Raw genomic sequence first — 25,288 nt, forward strand, 5'->3', positions numbered from 1 at the left:
CCTAATGCAGGTATTTTTTCTACACTATATAGGTGAATATTTCTAAAAATAAAACCCCTTTACCTTCAATAGCTGAAGGTCTCGTGACCTTATTTTTTTTTATGTGCAATAAAGAGTTTACATACCTACATTAGTATAGAATACCTTCATTACAACGTCAGGTCAAAGTGGGCGGCTATTAGAACGGCTAGCAGGAGAGGCAGCTACTCATATAATAGCATCGCTCTTTGCGGAGATTTCTAGAGACACTTGATATTTACCGACCAGAGTAAAAACACAATGATCGACAAGCAAGAAAATAACAAATCTAGATAACCGTTCAAGAATGGCTACCATGGGAAAATATGTATTATAATTTTTGTTGCTATGTGTATGTTACTAACATAGAACGAAACGATGCTCTGAGCGACAAGCAAGAAAATGGAAAGCTTTGGCTTAAGCTCCCAGACTTTTTCATCTTATCTTTTGCCTGACTTGAACGTGACCATCAGTAAAGTGGTTAATGCCACTCTGAAAACAATAAAGTTTTACCAAACTTAACGAGATCGCCTGAACGAGAATTGTTCATATTTGCATAAAACCATCACGCCGTGTAAATAAACTGTCGGCGGCTGGCGGACATTGTATAATGCCGCTACGGAATATTCTCTGCCGGATCCAGATAAAATATCGAAGCCGCTTATCGGAAGCATTTTTGTTTCACAGAACACAAACAATGAAACTGTTTTTAATGATGTCATATAATTTTAACGCAATTGCGATTAATTAATATTAAAAGCATACATTTATTAAAAGGTACGAAACTGCTATACTTAAGTATAATAATTATCTTTCTACATATTAATGTTACGCTCACTGTAGCAAGTGCTTATAATAAGGGAGTTTTGTCTCCTTAGTTATAACCGCTGGTTAAGTTTACCCTGATCAAAAGTATGTTGGTTAACGTACTACGAGATTACGTTTTATCTTACTAAGAATCAAAGTGCTGTCACTGTCACGTTGCCTTGTGGTTTGACCTATGGCCTTTCGAGTAGAGAATCACGGGTTCAAAAGCGAGTATGGATTTTTCAGGATTCAGTATCATATCAGTATCAGTGCGATTTAAAATTTACCACGAGTTTACGTTGAAGGAAAGCCACACATCAGTGAAACAATTCACTAATGGATGTGAAGTTTACTACAAAACATTACCACTTTACTATTACTAATATTCATACAATACATTACATTATTATACTACTGGATGTGAAGTTTCCAATCCGCACTGGACCCGCTTGGGAACTGTAGCCTAAGCCCTCTCATTCTGTTAGGTTTGTGCCTAGTAGTGCAGTTTTACATTAGCCGACCAGGTTGCACCAGACCTTAGTAGATAAGTTACAGTGCATTAGTAAGGGTTTTTATAATAATGCCACGGCCAAATTACAAACAGTCGTAAGTGGCGCAACAATCCCTGTTCGCGACTGTACCGTACCTATCTATCGCTACTACAAAATACACAATAGAAAACTAATTTCCAAGTACAAATGACACGGGTCACATCTAGGAGGTGAAATTGTGTGTTTTGACATCATTCATCGTTAGGTATATTTTTTTACAATTTATTAAAATGCACATAATAATATTAAATTTTCGTAAACAAAACGTTGAACCAGCAAGGTTGCACGAGAATTTCATTATGCAAATTTATATGAAATGTACCTACGAAGAGCGAGGCTCACAAAGCACTAATTGATGAGCAAATTTACATGTTAATAAATACCATCTGTACGAACTATTGTACGTGTACGAGTAATCCTTAATAATAATCCTTACAAATATTTTAAAATGCGACATTGAATTTGTTTGTTTGTTCGTTCGTTCTGCCTTTACACTTTAGGTAATTTACCGATTGCCATAAAATTTTGCATAAATCATGTTCATAAATTAGAATTAAAATAAACTTTATCCCGAAACTAAGAGTTGTTCCCGAAAGCGCACGGTAAATGCATTTTTAGCAGATGAAGTCGCGGGAAACACCTCAGTATAGATTTTTATGCATGTCATACCGGTGTCATTATATCCTACCCTAAAAAAACATCAAAAGTTCAAAACTAGTCGCGCTGTTCCTGGCTTATAATCTTGAGTTAAACCCTAGTTGAACCGTTTAATTTTTGTAATTTACCAACCTAAAAGTTTAAAACTTCACGAATAAAAGTTTAAAATGAAGGGTCCACGGAAAGAACATGCCTAGTCACCTTTTTCAAAATTGCGATTTGAACTTCAATATATAGAGCTCCCAAAGTACTATGACTTACCATTGAATTAAATAATCTGAAAACAATATAAAATATTACTTTATTAACTTTTGAATAAATGGTAACCATAGTAATTGTTTGTGATGACTAACTTTCAAACCGCTATAACTCAAAAAGTTGCTTAGGTGACTAGACACGTTCTTTCCTTGGGCCCTTTAAATAGAATACATAATGACAATTTTCCTACTGAAATTCTGAAATCATAGTAAATTCTTTCCCTTCCACAGGGAAACTGCATCACTCATACCAGCTGATGAAATAGCCGGCAATAAGGTCCAACAACTTGCCGATAATTTTTCTGTTGCATGTCTAAACTTAACGGTAAACCGCGCATTTCCACACTTTAACTGTAGAGTTTCCTACAAAAGGCAGAACATAAAATTACCTATATTGCAATTAACGTTAATAGCATGCCTCTTCATGCGTCATGCATATTAATTAATTTAGTACTTTATAATTATGACAATCAACGTATTCCTGCATTGGAAACCCAATAATTTTGTTATTGAAGCATAGGAAGCGTGTCACTGATCGATTCAGTGTGATTTTCCACTGTTCCGATTATCATTATTTAGTAGAATGATACGAAATCCCATTAAGTTTCATGGATGCCGGCAAACGGTAGAGATTATTATTTCAAATAATTGCCTACAAATCTGTTATTAGAGCTAACAAATGCCTCATTTATAGGAACAATAGAAATTGAAAATTTGTTCTGATTTATACTAAAATGGTAATAATACGTAAATATAATTATTACGTATTCTTTATTGCCTGAAAATTCGAAAGTTCGCTTCGTCAAATTCCGAGTGACTCAAATTAGATTTCTATAATACTGAAAGTAATCTCGTCACTCATTTTCTCGTGTTTGAAATTCAACCGAGGACGATGACCTCAGTTCGTAATGAGATCCGAACTCGCAAAGCCATATCTACTCAGTTCTAGAAAAATTTAATATTTTGATTTCAAATTGAATACCTATGTTTTTCTAGTTGAGTAAATATTTGTGATGAAGGTATAATTGAAGTAAAACCCGACCAAGTGCGAGTCGGAGTCGCGCACCAGGGTTCCGCGCGTCCCTATATAAGCTCTCCGAATAGCAGTTCTGTGCTACCTGTGAGCTTGTCTTCTCATTCCATTGTTTTCCAATACTTTAAAAAAAACTGCTACGTAAGGATGCATAAAAGAACTATCTGCGTCGACTTAAAAAGTTGCCATGGACGCTTTCATACAACATCTTCTTTATTTTTACTGACATTAACGGTTATAATACGACGCTCGTCGATATTCAGCTACACCCACGCCTATGATACTTCATTTTGATTTAATAGGGTCCCAAATGATTCTCGCGTCTCAATAATTATCAGGTCGTTTAAAGGCTACTCCTGATTTGTACGTCTCTCAAATCGTCGAATAACATCCAACGTCGCCGGGAAACGTAAAAGGAAATCAATTAACTTTGATAAAAACTAATTTGGCGTTCTAGTGTCAAGCGACACAAAATAATAGGTTTGGATTTATGACAGCTGTTAAAACGTATTTTGGAACCTTTTTGGGACGCTGTATTTAAGTACACCCTTTGTTAAAAACACAAAGTCGTTTTAACGTCTAAAGGTGCGAACAAACCGCTGCTTAAAAAACGGTGACGACACGGAATCGCGTGACGCACCGTATGCGCACCGTTTTTATCGCATGCTCTCCACACCGCTGCTTAAAATACGGAATCGCAGTGACGTGTCGTAAACTTCAGGTCTTTACCGAACACAAGTTGTGACGTTTACGGCACGTCACTGCGATTCCCCACCGTTTGCGTATGTAAGCAGCGGTGTGGAAAGCATGCAAAAAAAAACGGTGCGCATACGATGCGTCACTGCGATTCCGTACCGGTACCGTTTTTTAAGCAGCGGTTTGGCCGCACCTTTATAATATATGGCGTCCGCAGACCACTTGCTGCCGGTAGGCCGTCAACAAGATGGAGCGACGACCTGAAGTCGTATTGCCGCGAAATCTGTCATTTGATTCCGATCGCGGGCGTCAGAAACGTTAGGCAATGCGGCCTCTGGTTAAGATCGCGAGATCGCGGTGGACGCGGAAAGAATAAGACCGGTCTGAGTGGAGAGGAGAGCCTTGGGTGACGCCTATGTCCAGCAGTGGACTTCTTTCGGCGGACATGATGATGTGATGATGATGAATCATAATGCAAAGGTATTATTATTTCGTCAAAATCAAACAAATTATAAACATTATACTAGTTGAAAAAAATAAGGGCCACTAGAGTTCAATCGGTAAAATTAAATCAAAAAATAGATGTTTAGATGATTAAGCCTTAGTTTGTAGGTATAGGTTTAAGTTGTTTTTTGTATAATGATTAACAATTACTTAATTAACATCTGATTGAAAATTGTTTACTTTTAAGTTAGAACTGTTCTTTTTTTTTCTAATCAAAAATAGGTTTGCGTTTTATCTGGATACAATAAATTAGGAGTATTTGTACTTATTGTGTTATGTTTATGTTGTATTAATAAAACTATTTTTAGACAAGGAATGTAATAAATATGTAAGTATATTTATTAGTATTTTCATTTTACCAATCCAACTCACGTAGTCCCTATTTACTTTTGGGTAATCCATACATCCATCCCAGCTTATATTCATCCCACTGCTGGGCACAGGCCTCCTCTCAAAACGAGAGGGCTTGGGCCGTAGTTCCCATGCGAGCCCAGTGAATTGCTTCATAGGTTTGTGCAGGCAGGTTTCCTCACCAGAGCTCGTGGTAAATTTCAAATGTAATTCCGCACATGAACTTCGAAAAACTCAGATGTGCGAGCCGGGTTTTGAACCCACTTGCCCCTGCCTGAGAGGCGATAAGTCAAACCACTAGGCCACCACGGCTTATTTTATTTTGGCTAATATACTTTTGATATTTATTCTTCTTATCTAAATGCAGAAAATGTAACAGAATATAGCAGCGTTTGTGAGCTATGACTAAACATGCCATTCTCTTTTAACAATTAACTGTCATTAATCCACACGAAAATAAGAATTGCGCAATAATATCTAAAAAATTTAAGACTCAAATCCAAATTCGGTAAAATATACTTCTACGAGTAGAACCGTCTCTTAAACTCATTAAATTTTAAGAAAACGATATTCCCTAAAGAAGATAAATCATCGATAGATATCTTGAGTTATCGTTACTCCTGGTAACGATCTCAATTATTGTCGAAACAATATCTCGTTTTTGAAACTCGTTATAAATAAGGCGAAGGATTATTAAAGGGGCGGTAGACAGAATGAAGGTAGTAAAAAGTGACTTAAGTACGAGTAACTCGCGTTTACAAAATATCAATATCAGCATGTGTTAATCCGCTGCTGGACATAGGATAGGTAGGATACTCACTTTTCCTGCTCTATATATAGTCGGCGACCGATCGTAAAATCCGCCAGGTCACGAAATCCCTAGGCATAGGTATCGTGAAATGGCTAATATCTGTCGCTTTCTAATTATGCTATTTCTTTCACTCCTATTGAAAATTCCGCCATATACTGAAATGTAATTTAGGGGCACATAAGGGGTCCTGAAAACGCCTAAAAACGGGTTTTCAGGTTATGGCGTCATCGGATAGAGTGTGGCCTGAAACGGACTGAAAACATGTTTCAGGCGCCTGAAAACGACGGCAACTTGGGCGAAATTTTGATAAACTAATATGTGATAGAGCATCCTCTAAAACGGCCTGAAACAGTATTTCAGCCTGCTGAAAACGCCTCCAAGGTACAGAAAATCACGGTCAAAGTGTATCACCTAACCCACACGGCCGTAACAACATAATACAATTTCTACCAATATTATCGCCCTACCTACCATAGTTGAACGGAGACCGCAAGAACCCAATGCTATTTCGAAGCTTGCTAATACGCTGACAAAACGTGAGTCGTGGAATCTAAATCACGTACCGTGGTGGAACCTTTTCATAACCAATTCCGCTATGATTTTAATTTTTTAGGGTTCCGTAGCCAAAATGTCAAAAACCCTTATAGTTTCGCCATGTCTGTCTGTCCGCGACTGCTCAGGGACTATTCAATGCTAGAAAGCTGTAATTTTGCTCGAATATATATGTAAACTATGCAGTACTAATGTATTGGTTGTGGTGTTGCGTTAATAATGTACATAACGTTTTAAGTTAAAGGTGATATTAAGAAATACTGCCTTTAATTTTACACTTACGTATACATCATCCCAGCCTATATTCGTCCCACTGCTGGGCACAGGGCTCCTCTCAGAACAAGAGGGCTTGGGCACAGAGTACATATATAACAGAGACACCACCTAGAACAAGCAAATGGTATCACCCTAATACTGGCTATTCAACTGGCTATTTTTCTTTCCTTCGATTTTCCAATAGATGGCACCAGTTAGAACACAAATAACACGATACGTATTGCCATCCAGTGAGACACTAAGGATACGGTACACTGACAACAACCAACAAGCTCACCAACTGAGCCTAGACGACTAGAGATACGCATGATGTCTCTGTCTTATTTACGTCATTAGAAGAGAATGGCATGTTTCTCTCAAATAGTTTCGACGAATGTGAGCAAGCGCGCCATCTAGCGTCACAATTGCAAAACACTACGAAAGCCTCATAGCTGAAATGTAGCCACATGTAGCCTTAACTTTCGTATTCTCAATTTATTATTTTTATGGTGTTTCTTATCTTCAAATTAAGGAGTTGAATTAAGGTTGATGTGAAGTTGTGTTTATAAAATATGCTAGTCTTGATTTTAATATTAATATTTCTACTTAATTCGGCTTATTCACATTTTATACTTTACATATGTTAATAGTAGTGCCATCTATTGCTGTTTTTTGTATTAAATATACCTTGTAGGGATTGGTAGGCCATAGCTTGGGCAATAGTTCCCACGCGGGCCCAGTGCGGATTGGGAACTTCACACGCACCATTGAATTTGAGGTTTGTGCAGGTTTCCTCACGATGTTTTCCTTCACCGCAAAGCTCGTGGTAAATTTCAAATGTAATTTCGCACATGAATTTCGAAAAAATCAGAGGTGCGTGCCGGGGTTTGAACCCACGACCCACTGCTTGAGAGGCGATAGGTCAAACCACTAGGCCACCACGGCACGGTACACATATATTTATCTTTTTAGCTCTAAACATCAAAGGCTATTTTCCCTTATAAATTCGAAATTACCCTTATTATTTTTCTTTCGATGTAGGAACTGACATAAAAAATTATAAAGCATTTTCGTGATTGACTAAACAAATGAAATCGTAAAAACCCTACATCCCTTTCTAAGTTTTAAACCAAGATCCAGTCTCGCCGGAATCGAGGCTTAATTAACAACATCAGTAACAAGACAATTTCCAGCATTATTGTGGATGGAATTTCATAGCGAATGCCCGAAATCGAGGGTTCGAAACCTATTTTACAGCGTCGTTAAGGCTTCAAAGGCCTTCAGGGTATCTGGGGTATTAATCTGGGACCACGTTTTTGTACCTCTACCGCTTACTAAGTCGACAACACGAAGTAATTACCCAGAGATTTGAGTAGCTTCTATTATTTATTATATACCTATGCGCCCATTAGTAATAAATACAAGTTAATATAGCATATTTTTTCTAAATATATTTATAGGTACTAAGCGTACCTAATTGAAGAAGGTATCTGCTATGCGTATTCACTTTTACGTAACTTAACGTAAAATTTATTCCAACAGAGGTTTCGTATTCACGCATAATGTTCTCGTGTAAACAGCGCTTGAAAAAAATCAGGGATTATAATCAGTGAGAAAATGTAATTCTTATTTACATTTAACACAAAAATTAAAAAGTCACTCCATAGAAAAGAAAGTGACCCTTCATCATTGTAGGTAAGGTCGACTTAAAATATTCTATTAATGGATGTCAAAACGCCCACAGAACCCTCCGTGTTGCTTTCACTTAGCGGGCTTCTTTGTGAAGAAATTATTTTCGTGGAAACTTTATAATTTATGTAACTTAAGGCTTCTGCACTCAAAGGGTGAAGTTTTAACATTTTGCTTGTAAAAGTCCTTGTTTTACGCTTAGTTTGCTGTGAGGGGAGCGAGCTGCTAGTCCGATGACGAACACGTCCCATCAGTTAAAAGTTTTATTTAGGCGATAAATTTGCGGGAGACAACACATTGTTTGATTTCAGATGTTTATAAAAAAAAAGAATAAAAATTGTAGATAGCAAATATATTATGTTTTACACGGATCCTTCTAACAAGATTTTACAGATAGCCTGCTCTTAAAAAAAAAAAGTATTAAATCATAGAATAAGTTAAACAGGTAGGCAGGTCCGTAGCACAAAAAGATAATAAAAAACAATATTAACACTCCTTGTCCTGACATAATAATTATATGATCAAATTAAATAACCGTGACAGCTCAACACAGAACACGACACCATTCTGGAATCCTACCGTTTTATACACAAAATGCAATTTTTAACCCCTCTTGCAAGTAAACGAAACGAAAAAATGTAAAAATATAACTTTGAACGTATGTATTTAGGTAATGAGATACTCTTTTGTAAGACTGTTAGCACCGTTACAGAATTGATAGGTACCTATACTATTTTTTATCGACGTAATAAGACAAAAGCGGTACTAATAAAACGTAATAAGTTAAAATGAAGGGGTTCCCGGCCTTCATAACAGCTAGTGATGTGCCGAATATACGTATCCGTATCGTGTACGTATTCGTATACAATAGCCAAGAGCAAAGAGAAAGTATTCTTTTCTTTTTTAAAGAAAATAATTCATGTCTTATATCTAAAATCCACAACCGATTGTCCTCCGATCCACAACGATCCGATTCACAACCGCAATGAATGACACATACCTACTTTCCTTCGTGTTGTCAATTTGTACTTTATCAATTTGTCTTGTGTTGTGAATAAATGTATTTTCTTCCTTTCTTTTAAAATTATATTATAACATTATGTAGCACCGAGATGCTATGTGCTTAAATTTAAATTATACCTACTTTATGGAAACCTCAGACACCACAACAATATTTTTTAATTTTAAACTAGCCGTTACCCGTGGCTCCATCCGCGTAGAATTCGGTTTTCACTATCCCGCGGGAACCATGCAATTTTCCGGGATAAAAACTATTCTATGTCCTTCCCCAGGACTTAAACTATCTGTTTACCGTATTTCACTTAAATCCGTTCAGCGGCTTAGACGTGATGCGGTAACAAACAAACAGACTTACAAACTTTCGCATTTATAATATTAGTGGGATTAGCTTTATGTGCATATGTAAGTACTTAAAAACACCTACGTCTAGATTATTTAACTAACCTAACCTAACAACAAAAAGTTGGAAAACCCCCGACTTTGTCACTTCAAAGTTCAATATCTTAAAAACGGCTGAACCGATTTTGATGAAACATGTCTAAACATGTCGGTCATTGCTAGAAAACTTGCTTTCAAATAAAAAAAACCGCATTCAAATCAGTCCACTCGTTTAAGAGCTACGGTGCCACAGACAGACCGACATACACACAGACACACATAGCGGTGAAACTCATAACACCCCTCTTTTTGTGGGGGGTTAAAAAAAACATTCGTGTGTTTTGGTAAATCTGTAACTCTACTTAATTTCTAATTCTACGCTTATACTTGTCAGTTGCTCTTCATCATTGTATGATGAAAATTAAACAATAAAAATAAATAATAATAATTAATAATTTGCCCTCATAAGTATGTATATTTCCGTTATATAGCACCCACAGCAGCTTTTCTTAATTTGGGGTTAGGTCAATTGTTAAAAAATGGTCGCGTGATATTTATCTATATTTATATTTACTGAATATATTAGACATCATCAAATATCTGTCCCAGGACACACATAGCCGCACTAAGTAAATAAGCTTCCGCCCGTTTAGACATCCGTATCTTATCCGTACATTTTTACGTGGATGTACAGTCAGGGAAACTGAATCGCGTACCAGGGTTTTGCTACTAATGGTTAATTTGCAGGTGGTAGCACCATGTGCAAGGTCCGCCCGGATTGCTACCACCAACTTGCTCGCTAATCCTGCCATAAAGCAGCAGTGCTTGCACTGTTGTGTTTCGGCGTGGAGAGTAAGACAGGCGGTGAAATTACTGGCACTTGAGGTATTCCATCTTAGGCCTCTAGGTTGGCAACGCATCTGCGATACCGCTGGTGTTGCAGATGTTTATGGGCGGTGGTGATCTCTAACCATCAGGAGATCCACTTTCCTATCCAGTCGAATAAAAAAAAATTGTGCTACTAATGTCACCTTGACATCCCATACATTTGCCAAAGAAATCAAACTGAAATTAATTATGAATAGGTTGTTGATCCAGTTTCCTCAACAGTATATGTCGCATCACTACTATCAGCTGGCTACGAGCCAACACCACGGCCTCCAGTGCGGACACTTTAATACCCACAAAACTTTATGAAAATGAAAGAAGGACCTACTTTATAACCCAACTGTGAACGAATCTTGTAACTTTGCACAAGTTTCAAATAATTACCTCTATTTTGTGCGCTAAGCCTCAGCGCTAAATGCAAGTTGAATATATTGAAAAGGTACGATAATGTCATAATACCTTTACTAGATATTTTGTAAAGAAGCCTTATCTACCATTTAATTAAAATTGTTTACTTTGCAAATAGGAAGCAAAGGGCCCTTCTACGCGTCTTTTTTTCAAACCACCAGCACTTTCGGAAAGACCATCATTGCCAAGAGGAATGCGCTGTGGCGTAGCTATCGTGTGGCCAGCTGGTGCAGTGCACTAGGGCCCCGGAGCTCAGGGGTCCCTGTAACCTAAGCTTTGTAAAAAGAGGAGCAAAAAAGAAAAAAAAACTTGTGAGCAGGCTCGAACCATTTTTTCAAAATGTTTTTGAAGGCCAATATAAGTTCAAGCTGCGTGGGAAGAGATCTCAATTTGTATGGAAACACGAACAGTGCCTCTAGCGGAACGTTTGCGATGTTCGTGTTTCCATACAAATTGAGATTTTAACGCGAACGCGATCGAGACGTATTTCGTAACCGAAAACTTACACTAAGGGTACTGGCTTTTCTACTTGATAATTGTCGCCACCCGAAACAACCCGTATTTGTAAAATGTAATTTAAATTGCCGCATGAAATAATTAAATAAGATACCTACTCAAAAGCTTTGTACACGACACAAAGCGCGAGTCAACTTTTCGCCTGAGAAAACCGCGACAAGGGAGAACATTTTGTATGAGCGCCGAATTGCTGACTATAAATTTTCCGTGAGCTGAAATCCATTGTGACTTGTATAATAAAGCAATAAAAAGAAAGTTGCGGCATCCAGGATGCGTTAAACATGGCTCTGTAACTTTGCCCATAAATACGGGGATGCATTGAGTTGAGTCGCTCGTGGGAGCTTGGATTGCTAACTTTCCGCTCCAACTTTTAAATATTTGTTGGCCTCATGGTAATGAGTGTGCACCGCAATGTGCCATTTATTCGCGCCACATGTTTAATCTCTGTTCAGCTGGTTCATTCCGTTTATGTTCATTTGTTTTTATTGCCTTTGATTAAGCGGAAGAGTGGAAAATGGTATCATTCGCAGTATTTCCTTTAGTTCCTTTCCTTTCATACTAAAAGTTCTCCTTTTTAGGGTTCCGTAGTCAACTAGGAACGCTTATAATTTCGCCATGTCTATCCGTCTGACTGTCTTTCTGTCTATCTGTCCGCGGCTAAGCTCAGAGACCGTTAGTACTAGAAAGCTGTTATTTGGCATGAATATACCATATCAGTCGTGGTGAAATAAAAAAAAATATTTAGCTCCCATAAACATTAAGTGGTGGTATTTTTTTTTCTCGACTAACCCTTTAGTGTGGTAGTCCCCCCTTTTAAATCTTAGCTGTTGGATGAAAAAATTTAATTAAATTCAGGATGGTAACTAGTAAGTATATCAAATTTACAAGGAGAATTAGAACGGTTAAGATTGCTTTAGAACTATTAGTTGTTTAAATAGCAGCCTAAGGTATAAAATATACCTACCTAAATTCTTATGTAAATTATTTATGCTAAGATTCCGTACAATATGAAATCCTTAGAAAAATATTACTTGGTTTTTTCGTAATGGCTACGAAACCCTATCTTGGGCGTGTCCGACAAGCTCTACACTGGTTTTTTGTACTATCAAAGGAACTACCGCAAATAATCCGGGAAATATGGTTCGAGGAAACCAAGCGCAGACGACCGTTTGCTCAGTTAGCTCAACAAAACGTCCTGCTTACAATCACCTACACTTTAATACACCTTTTGTTTTTAAAATATAAAATATATTGTGTAAAGCCCGCCAGAGACTTATCTATAATTTATATATGACGTGCTATGAAAAAACAATTATCTTCAATATCTAGTTTTTGGTTTTTTGGTCCCTACCTTCTGTATTTGTTTACTAACTCACAGTACACTGGTTTGTGGTATTAAATAAAGAACATTTTGTATTGTATGTATTGTATAACAGACAACTACTTGTATAACGCTGTAGTACACAGTTTACTAGCTTTTGCTTGCAACTTCTTCTACATTTCTAGCTGTGCAATTTTCCAGGATAAAACTATATTCCTTTGCTGGATGTCAAACTATCTCCATACCAAATTTCATCTAAATCGATTTAGTGTTTTAAGCACGAAGAGGTTGTAGATAGAAAGACAGAATTTGTTTCGGATTTATAATATTAGGTACCTATACTCTATTTAATAAACCAAGATACTAAAGTGACAGTATGAAATGTCAATGTAAAAATAATGTGACCAGCATAATACGAATAGTGCTGCTCTCTGATTTCGGTTTTCGACATTATTGCAAATAATCGGTAAAACATAATATTTTATGAATACAAAAATAACTTTAAAGCATTCAATATTCTACTTTCCATAAGTATTGAGCTTTGACCAAATGAAATTTAAACATCAACATCTACAAAAAGTCGAAATATCTCCTAAACGGTGGCATTTTCATTAGACCCATTTTACCTTTTCTACAATGTCTTAAGTGCCCTACGTGTACTCGTATTAGTACATCACAGATCCGTTCATATCTTAACACTTTATACGTATAACATAGGTACTTACCGAAACTTTTCGGTGATTACCGGTTGTGGCACATCACTATTTATGAGATGTAAAAAACATGTAACACATAAAACTTAATTTTAGTATCTTGGTTTAATAAATAGAGTATAGAAAGGTCATATTACAATATGCATATATGTTGGTGACGGAGTTGAAATATAATTATATTATAATATATTACAATAATAATTAAACGGTTATTTCAGGCTCTAGTCCCACACATTACAGTATTATTAATAATGTTAGTTACGTCTAAGTATGACACCCGTTCAGAATTATTTATATTGGTACCTTCATAATGTAGGTACAAAAAACACCATACATAGCCAAACTTTTTGCTCAAATATTGTCATGTTATTTCTAATAGCTCCAAAGGTCTTTATGGTAAGGTACCTATGTTTATTCGTTTTCGATCCCGCCGCCCCTCTCCCGCTACGATAATAATGCGATATTCCGCTGATTCTCAAATATTGCAATATGTTGGCCTGGCATGCTCCTTCAGTATATCCGAGGGGGCTTAGCGTGGAATGTAATAACAAAGATAGCTACGTTTTCTCCAACATAATGCCTACAATTTGAAATCGCGAAATGCCTCCACCGGCAACTCGCGAGTTATTCTTTACTGCTGGAATATAACGGATTTTTTATTTCACGCCATGTTGGAATGACGTTAAGGTACACGCTCATTGTATTTTAGTGAGCGTATAGGTACTCTTTTATGCTTATTAGTAACCGCCCACGATTTGCTATCGACACGAACTTATCCAATTCACCCATGATGTTGTGCTTACTTTGTATCGTTTCGTGTTGACGGTTGCCGTACATAATTTGAATTTATAGTATCGTATGAGTATTAACTATTGAATACAACATTTTTTACGAACTTTTGTTTTAATTGCGCCGCTCGCACCGTTCCTAGGTGTAACTATCAAAACAACGAGTTAGGTACAACTTATGCCAGCCCTGTTAATGTTTAAAAGGTACATATTTTTACTGAATACTACCATACGTACCGTACCATACTGTAACTACTTCTATGTTTAAGCCCATACACAAATTGACGACAGAACAAGCTCTGAGCTGTTGTATTTTCGTTAATAACTATCAAAGCCATCAACCTTGAAACACAATGTCTAGATAATACTTAGCGCGATAATAATATATACCGTTAGTTACCCGACTATAATAACATCACATAATACCTAGCGCTGAAAGCTCCTGGGGATAATTTACTCGTAACACGGTTGAGGAACAGTGCCCTTTGATGAATCGTCCGGTGAAACTGGATGTAGATGGCTATTGTCCCGAATACAGACTGTCGAATATGCCCCGCAGGGACCTAATAGGTGTACACCCTTATGGTTGAATTTAGAAGCAAGCATCAGGTCATATACTACGAAGAGGAAAATTCGAACTTCTTATCTTGCCGTCCCACTGACGCTTACATCATTTAATACGAGAGTGAGAGGAACGTTACGTACGAACTTCGATTTTCGTTGTAGCCCCCCTGTAACGCCACGATAATGACTCTGCTACAGAACTGCAGCAAGAATAAAAAAAATACAACCAATTGGCGATCTGTGCCGTCTAGACAGTGAAACTGAGCGGCGTGGTGCACGTAACCATCTGGAAGTAATGTGAGTTATATCACACAGCTACATAATACTATGACATATTGCACAGATAAAATGAATAATTTCATTCTAAACATCACTCGAACTCACTCGATATCGGTGTGGTTTGGTGTAATAGGTACCTAACTACTATCGTTTCGCTTGCTAGCAAGAGGCTCTCGGTCCAACTTCAGCGCTATGAAATCATCATTACTCAACACATTTCATGTCATATACCATTACTAGGGTGTATGCAAACATTGCAACGGCGTCAATCTCATTCAGCGAGTGATGTTTCGAGTGATTTGATATCAAATAACATTTCAGTTTCTTCGATGTAATAAAATATGTAATGTAATTCCATATGGTATTACATTACAAAGCACTGTTCTACGCGTTTTTCACGGCGGTACGTTCTCCGAGGGGCATCACTGGCTCGGGTATCGGAGTTAAGTAAATATTCGTTTCGACGAACTTTAATTCAAGAGACACCATAGAACCATGTCACAGTAAACTTCTTAGTGACATCGTATTAATTAACAAGGAAAATCATAATAATTTTTCCTTAGTAAAGGTTCCATAGTGGCTCATGAATTACCTAGTCCTTGACCGTACGTATGCAGTGCACGAATGTCAGTCAGTCAATGAAATGTACAAGCAATAAAATAATAACAATATAATGAAATGTATGTATGCATGTCTAAGGTTAGGTTAGCAAAGTAAAGAAAACTTCATTGAAACAAGACAGTGAAAAGCTTGTATTTTTTAACTTATTTATTTTGTGATAACCTCGACGCCTTTTCAATGTCTAGACATAATCTAGACGAATGTCTGAGTTTGGGCCGAGACAAAGCAGATCACATACTGTACATATTACTCTGCTGTCGCGGCAGGTAATGTTTGACACAAACGCGGTCCCGCTATTGCTGCGTTCAAAAGGCATGCCTTACATTTGCATAGTGCATTCATTTGTCGCTCTGTATAGTGGTCTGTATAATAATGAGTGACGTCTCTGTCAAAATGACCCTGATACCACTGATGCTCGCCCCAAAAGTATACCTACGAACATTATTTAATGAATACCACAATCAGTACTGTACGTACAGTAAAAAACAAAATAACAATATACTTACCCATCATCATCATCATCAGCCTACAGCAGTCCACTGCTGGAGATAGGCCTTTTCCAAGCCGCGCCACAACACTTTGTATTCAGCCCCTCGCATCCATCCACCGCCAGCGACCCTCTTAAGGTCGTCCGTCCACCGTGCCTCAGGACGCCCTAGACTACACCTACTTACTTGACTGTCTTACATTTTGTATTTATAATAATAAGAAAAGATTTTATTTTATTTTCTACCATACAAAACGTTACAACATATAAACGAAATTATTACACATTAAGTACTTAACTTATGAGTAGGTATAAGATATAAAATAGGAAATGAGACTCAGAGAGTCCGCAGGTTTTTAGTATCCAGTCTGACTAAATCTAACACACAGCTACGAGTAACTCTTACGAATTTTATTAAAAACTAAAAAAAACAAGTCTAGTAGTCAAGAACTCTGTTAAGTAACTTAAAGTTCAGCCGTCCAACGGTCGAACTTTGAAGCTTATTATTTTATAATCGCATTCCGAATCGAAAATAAAAAATGTTACATTACAATCTGTGTTATTTGCCTAAATAGAGAAGACTTATTCAGTGACATATCATGCAATGAGACGAGAAAAGAAACATCTTTATTTATTTAGGTGTAAGGGAAGTACCTACCTAAAAATTATACCATTTGCGTGACCGGTGTCGCCGTGACTGATTTTCTAATACATTGCGTGTGTTATCAGTCAACCGCTGTCATGAAGGCGTCTCGACGTCGCAATGAACAGAGAATTCGTTAGTCGTGGCCACAGAGTGTCGTGGCCAAAACCTTGCATGAACAACAATGACGTCGTAAGTCGACCCTTATACACTTTACTTATTTTCAATCCTTTATTTAATAAATATACCTAATGAACAAGTCTTTTTGAGGAGCACACGTGGATCGTTGACCTTTTCCATATTTTATAATCTAACTTATCCGTTTTTAGCTGTGACGCTTGTTAGAACGTCATGCTACGAGCTCAATTTTACTTAACATTTTGTGAATGAAATTTATTCGTACGAATAAATGTAATAACATCTCGAAACTCTTCTGAAAAGTCACTCACAGAATATGATAAAACTGTTTTTTTTTTTATTTTATACATAAGGCATTGCCGTCAATGAATTAGACTGGCTGATTCAGAAAACTATAAATAGGAGGATTAGAAATGTCACTAAGCTATGAACGCAATCATGCATATGGATAAGAAGGCACATATTTGGTTTTGCGTCTATGTCACTACTTGATTTATTTGCTCAAAAATTGGTTATTGCAGAGATCGTGCTTTAAAAAATATGCCACTTCAGATACCGTAATTTAGTAAAACCCCAAGAACGCACGACAAAATATGGAAGCATCGCGGCATCGGTTCTGAAAAGAAATACAAGCTATAACATTTCTACGTCTCTTATTGTTACTTGTTTGTTTGCTTGTTTGTTTGTTTATACTCTTTATTGTACAAAAAGGAAAAACAAAAAGGTTACATAAATAAAAGCTACTACTAAGCTACTTGTTAGCATTTAGCTAGAAGATATTTTAAATAAACATTAATTTACCTTAACTCTGAAGTACTAGTAGAAGGTCGGGATGGCTATTCAGGAAACTGAAATGGAAGTTAAAATGAATTTCCATTTGTACAATGTCAATCCCGTATGCAAGTTTCGTCGGTGGTACCTTGTTTTACAGACAACATTTGAATATAATTTCGTTTAACAGACATTTTTTATCATATTATCGTTTCATAGAATAATCAATACGCAGAACACTTACTTTGAAGAAATTTAAATCATTGATTTTTGTTACAAATATAATTTTTTGTTTAAATATTCATGTCAAAGAATAAGAAATCAAAATTAAATATTCATTAATCTCATATTATTTAGTTATTATAAAACTTATTACCAAGAAAAACATGCAATTCGTTTTCTGATGTGGTCGCAGTTCTAACCTAACCTAACCTACTTTTCAAGTAGCGAGTCGTTTCTGACGAGGTCACTGTTCTAACCTAACCTAACCCAACCAACTTTTCTGGTAGCGATTTCTAACCTATTCTAATATATTTTATCGAACAAACAATTTTTTTTTTAAATCTACAATTTGATAAATTTGATAAATAAAAAAGTGAGATTATATGATTCATTGAACAGTTTTTCTATTAAATATGTTTCATTCAAGCAAATAGTCGTTGAAACAATAATATTCGAAGTAAAAATACAAGGACAAAATATTATATGAAACATTTTCTGCGAAACGAAATTCTATTAGTTTTCCAAGTTTCGTCTGTGCAAAATCGAATTTATACAAACATTATCCGCTAACCGTGCTGCCAAGTAAAGAGTAGGTAAGTATTTACTAAGTATTTACGATTTATTAAACTTAGGGGATACTTCAGCACCCATTGATTGATTTTATTTGACGGATATATTTAATCAATGGATGGTGAAACGGGGGGTTAATGTATGGAAAAGTCCGAATTTCCAATAGACGGACACACTAATTTAAAGTGTAGATAAAAAATCGAGTAGGTATAACGTTTGAATCAAAAAGTAAATGGATTAAAAAACATACATACATATAAGCTCTAGGAACAAATAAAATTACCATCAAAAAATATTTTTGATTTCCAACTACCTATCTTCAAATCATACACATACGCATGATAGTCTTATTTTGTTGATCATTTATTTATTTATTGTAGGGATGAAAAGTATTTTTAACCGACTTTAAAAAAGGAGAAGGTTATCAATTCGGTTGTATTTTTTTTATTTATTTTTGTTACCTCAGAACTCCGTCATTTATGAACCAATTTGAAATATATTTTTTTTGTTCGTCTAGGAATGCCTTCAATTAAGTCCCATAAGCACCAAAGTAGGATCTGATGATTGGATCTTAATTAAATCGAGGGAACTCTTCAAATGTTGTTGGGACACCTATAGTAAATTGGATATATTTAGTAGTAACTCGTGCATTTGCTCTTGAAAATCATCATTTGGTGAAGTGAAACTAATGATGAACACCACAGTTGACGGCGCTGTCATCGTTCATTCACCATCACCTCTCATATTTCGTTTTCTAGATTTTTTTTACCGTACAAGTTACAACGGCAAAAACTACTAGACACTGGCAAAATTGTCCTCCGATGGACAGAGCCATATTTTTTTAAAGAAACAACAACAACAACCACAGTTGACCATGGAGTTACTACTCAATATCAAGTATTTCACGGGTTGAATTTTAGTTACTTTAACACAGTTGCTAAGCAATTTATGCTCCTCATAATAAAATAATAATATGCATCGGGTGGTGAAGCACCAGGATTCCTCAATAATGAACATCTCTGCATCGGAAAAAGCAATCTTTCGTAAAAGGATCTATGAGCAGTTGATATTAAACTATTGTATCTTAGATTATTTACACTAAAAAGCGAGAAGAAAAAATTATAACAAAAATTAAACCGACCACAAAAAAACCATGAAAATAATTTTCTACCAGTCTGAAGTCGGTCGGTGCCTCAGCACGAGCCAGCAGGAGAGATTGAAGCCCAATATAAAGTGCGTAGGTGAGGTAGATGACTATAGGTCCACTTCTGCTAGCTCGTGCTGAGGCACCGACCGACTTCAGACTAGTAGAAAATTATTTTTATGGTTTCTTGTAGTCGGTTCAATTTTTTGTTATAAATTTTTTTTGGTGCTAAGTTTGATTGTATTGTAATCCTATCGACATTGTTCAATCATTTAAATTGCAATTAAAAAAAGAATAACCGACAAAAAGTGGGGATACCAAAGAGCAGCGTTTCCGAATCAAGGTGCTCATTTAATAGATATTATAATATTGAGAGCTCATCAATTTTTCCGCTCCATACATTTTGTCCCGTCACGGAGACTGTTTAGTGCAAATTGAATTTGATAGAATATTGAACTGGAAGTCTTCGGGAGCCTGTTTTATAGGTTCTATAAATTTAAGGCGATTGTTGCGAGCCAGCGCCGATATGCATACTCGTATTTTATGCTCAAGATTGCGATCCTTGTTCAGATTTTTTATAATTTTACTTGTTTGGGTTGTTTGGGTGTTTTGCCGGTGATAGGACCTTGTGCAAGGCCCGGATTGCTACCACCATCTTGCTCGCTAATCCTGCCGTGAAACAGTAGTGCTTGCACTGTTGTGTTTCGGCGTGGAGAGTAAGACAGCCGGTGAAATTACTGGCACTTGAGGTATCCCATCTTAGGCCTCTAGGTTGGCAACGCATCTGCAATCCCCCTGGTGTTGCAGGTGTCTATGGGCGGTGGTGATCTCTTATCATCAGGAGACCCACTTGCTCGTTTGCCATCGTTGAATAAAAATAAAAAAAGACAAATAAGCAGTTTCATAAAGCCATGGAAACGTAAAGCAGCTGTATTGGTGCATTCAATTTGCTGTATTTAGTGTGTTTTATTCAACTAAGATGAATAAAACATGAGGAACTAAAAAAAATGTTCTGTACTTAGATCAGCTACTTACTCTTTATATTTATCTAGCGAAGCAAAATTATTTCAAATGTTCTTGCAACAATTATGGAGAGAATTTTATACCTTGTAGGCCTTTACTCACTGCTTTATTCAGGTCTATCATAAGACGTACATACTTATATAGGTTGAATTGAAATTAAGGAAGTTTACTTAATTGAGGTACGTGAGGAAAAGCTAGTATAGATAGTGCTACGAGAGTTGAAGTGAATGATTACACACACAGCTACAATATGTCGTGTAATGACAGCGGGATTTTGACATTTATTCATTCATTTCATTCATTCTTCTTTTATGCAATCAGTTCTTTTTTTAGTTATGTGTGTTATCATTCACTTCAACTCTCGTGCCACTACCTATACCTCCCTATTTTGTTTACTTTTACTTGACAATGGGTTGAGCGGAATTTAATTTTGAAATAACGTACCTGATTGTATTCCAGAGGTCGCTGCTCCACCACTAGGCGTACCTAAAAGTTGTGAATTCCATGCTTTTGACTACAGAAAGCGCGTGACTGAAAGGTAACTACCGCTTTACGAGCGTGCATATCTCAAGCATCTCCACTCTTGAAACAAGAATGAGTTTTAATTTTAACTTCAGCACTGATTCCGCTTAACAGTTCTTGTTTAACAAGATCCCGCTATACCCGCTGCTCTTTTGTAGTCGATTCTAACTTTTGCCTCTCCGCCGTACCAATCTTAACTTCTTTAATTTGAAAAAGATCGCGTTATTTGCAAATCAGATGTCGAGTAGTTGTTCAACGGTGTTTTAAGTACAATTTTATTTTGTTTCAAACAACACCGTACGTTTCGTTTTTTTTTTTAAATAAATAATTGTAGTTTGTAAGTTTCTATACAATAACACGTCCCCACTTTGATGACCATAAGGAAATCTTCGATCACTAAACGTACGACGTATAAAATAAAGCCATCAAGGTGTATTGAAAATGATACGTAAATTGATATTATTAAAAATATTGACAATAATGAAACAAAATTTGACGCAGAACAATTTCCAAAATGGGATCAACACTTCGAATTCTTTATTGCAGATTAGTTAAAACCTGCTGCTTAATGGAGTCGGGAAGCGCTAAAGCTCGTAAAAGGAAATGTTTTAATGGATATAGATAAGAAAAGCTTCAAAAGCGTAATTTAATACAAATTGCGAACATCAACAGAAAATACTTACTGTTGCGAAGACTGCACGGCTGAGGAGAAGATGCAAAAAATTTCATGGTTTTAGGTTTCCAGGACTTTGAATATTTTATCATCACAGTGGTAATTATTCTCCTCCTTCCTTTTTTTCTCATGCCATTATTTATCGAAATATATTTTTACGTAACAGTCCGTGTGTCACAAGAAGTTGACGGCACGCATTAACAAAACGATTGTGCAAAAAAAATGGGCCGTACAATTCTAACCACGTTGTGTGAGGGTGCTCGTAGTCCTACTCCTACTAATATTATACCTAAATGTGAACGTTTGTGAGTGAGTGCTTGAGTATGTTTGTTACCTCTTCACGCTGAAACGGTGGACGGATTTGGATGTAATTTGGCAAAAAGTTAGTTTATAACCGGGATGAAAACATAGGATACTTTTATCCCGACATTCCTACGGGATAGGGATAAAATCTCTAAATAACAACCGCTGGGCTTAGAGGCATGAAATTTGGTATGTAGATAGCTGGACATCTGGATTAAAACATAGGATACTTTTTATCCCGATATTCCTACGGGATAAGGATGAAATCTCTAAATAACAACTGCTGGGCTTAGAGTCATGAAATTTGGCATGTAGGTAGCTGGACGTCTGGAATAACACATATGCTACTTTTTATCCTGATGTCCCCACGGGATAGGGATAAAATCTTGAACTAATAACCGCTGGGCTTAGAGTAGAGTCATGAAATTTGGTATGTAGATAGCTGTATATCTGGAAGAACACATAGACTACTTTTTATCCCGATATTCCCACGGGATAGGGATAAAATCTTGAAATACAGCCGCTGGGTTTAGAGTCATGAAATTTAGCATGGGTGTTTTAATTTAACGTCAATGAAAACCACGATGTAATTTTAGGGAATTCCCACGAGAATTTAATAAAATCCCGGAATTTCTATTCAACTGCTGTATTTAATGATTTACGCGTACGAAACCGTACATAAATAGTACCGATGTAATAAATAAGAAATAAATATCAGAGGGAGAATTGACACCAGTTGACCTAGTCTCAAACTTAGCGAAGCTATTACTACTAACTGGATACTAGACAATGACAAAAGACATACTTATACAAATACATAGATAAATACATACTTAAACTACTTAAACATATCGTGACCGGGGATCTAACCCAGGACGTCAAGCATTGTAGTCAGGTTCTCTAACCACTTGGCTCTCAGATCGTTAAGATGAGGTCTAGAAAAGCATTATTCGTTAGTGATATCCGGTTGGGTTGATGCTCTAAGTTCCATTGTTTATTTTCATCAAACTTCATTTATCTATTTCGCCGTGTTTTGTTACGCTTTCATTTGTGTACGGAGAATTTATGTTTGTGTTTTAATTTTGCTGAGAGCATTGACCTGATGCGCTGTTTGATATAACGTTCTGTATTATTTAGTAGACATAAAGTAGAAATATTTTATTTATGTTTATCTAGGTATTATTTTAAAAAAGTTTTAACTTATATTAATTGGTAAGGTAAATTTTATGAGGTGAATTTAAAATTAATTTATTTTTTCAAGACTGCAGAACCCTTAAAAATACCTACTGAGCGTTTATTAATAAAATATACTAACGCAAAGCTACACAACACAAAGGTTGAGAAAACGGAATATTGAAACATGAGGTACGTTGTTCAATGGGGTGCACCGTTGTGCTTCGCTTGAAAATTTGCTCGAGAATTTTCTACATGAATCCATTTATATTCGGAAATACTTGCTCGGAAGAGAATTCATTATTAACGCAGTGAACTGTTATATAATCACACCAATTACTTACCGTGTCAGGAACTTTGAAATTATTAATAACGAATGTTCAAATACACCCTTATTTTAAAACTTTATTCTTTATGATTTGGAATTTGTTCTATTTGAAAAAAAGCCGTACCTAGTAACATAAGCAGTGGCTACAACAAAGTTGCTGTTACCTGAGAGTTCGTTTGCAAATAAGTCGTTTATTGCTATTCCCGCTGCAACTATGCAATTTTCCTGGATAAAAATTATCCTATGTCCTTCTCTGGGACTTAAACTATATCTTTACCAAATATCTTTTAAGTAACAAACATTTTCGTGGCATCTATTTAAAGTCGAAATGAATCCCACAGCTGACACCAGCATAATGGGTTCCCTTTATCTTGCATACTATCGATTCTCCGAAATACACTTCGCATAACAGGTATCTCTTAATTTTTTTTAGCCGAATGATACTTTTGCATAATCATAACTTTGCATAACTATCGGTTCGAATAATAGTCATTTCTCAGAATATTAAATAGCAAAACACTCTTATCGCCGATTTTTAAATGGCATAATAGCATAGCAAAATACTAGTTTGTACTATGGTATTTATACGGAATTTTAAATAGTGCTGACTTTGCTTTGCTTTGCTTTGGCTTTGGCTGGCGTAAAGACATAGTTAAAGGAACTAACAGCTACTTACCATAAGAATGGGTTAAGGTTAAAGTAAGGCTAGCAAAGTAAGCGTGCTGTAACAGCAGCAGGGAAAGCGCCAGAACAGAACAGCAGCTACATAGTAGGTTGGAATAGATTAGAACTGCGACCACAACAGCGCGCGAGCCGAGCGAGCGAAGCGAGCGTGCCGCGGCAGCGGCCGGCGAAGCGCCAAAATCTTATTGCTGCCTAAATAATAACCGTAATTTAATTGCAAAGAATGTTTAGTAAAATTTTATTCTGCTTGTTATTATCCTTATGCAAAGTAATATTATGAGATATGTCTTTCTGCGTAGCAAGTATTCGAACATTTAAACATTATTCTCATCGATATTCATCATCATCATCATCCCAGCCTATTGACGTCCCACTGCTGGGCACAGGCCTCCTCTCAGAATGAGAGGGCTTGGGCTGCAGTTTCCACGCGGGCCCGGTGCGGATTGGGAACTTCATACATACCATTGAATTACTTCACAGGTGTGTACAGATTTCCTCACGATGTTTTCCTTCACCGTAAAGCTCGTGGTAAATTCCAAATGTAATTTCGCACATAAATTTCGAAAAACTCAGAGGTGCTGGCCGGGGTTCGAACCCACGAACGTCTGCTTGAGAGGCGATAGGTCAAACCACTAGGCCACCACGATATTATGTGATGTTAACCTCCTAACGCCCAAAGTCCTTTATAAAGGACTTATTGTAATTTGAACATCAAACTATCATAAATGACAAAAAGTATGATGTTCATAAATCAAAAATGTTACATGGGCGTTAGGAGGTTTATATTCTGCTTAACAAAATTATGAAAAATGATAGTATGAGAAATAATATATGCGGAAAGTAATTCGGTGATAAAATATGATGATTCTGCTAAAGGTTGTTATGCGAAACGAAATTATGAGACTCGATTTTATGCAACATATTAGTGAA

The sequence above is a fragment of the Choristoneura fumiferana genome, chromosome 13, assembly GCF_025370935.1.
Source record: "Choristoneura fumiferana chromosome 13, NRCan_CFum_1, whole genome shotgun sequence".
In the NCBI taxonomy this organism is placed as follows: domain Eukaryota; kingdom Metazoa; phylum Arthropoda; class Insecta; order Lepidoptera; family Tortricidae; genus Choristoneura; species Choristoneura fumiferana.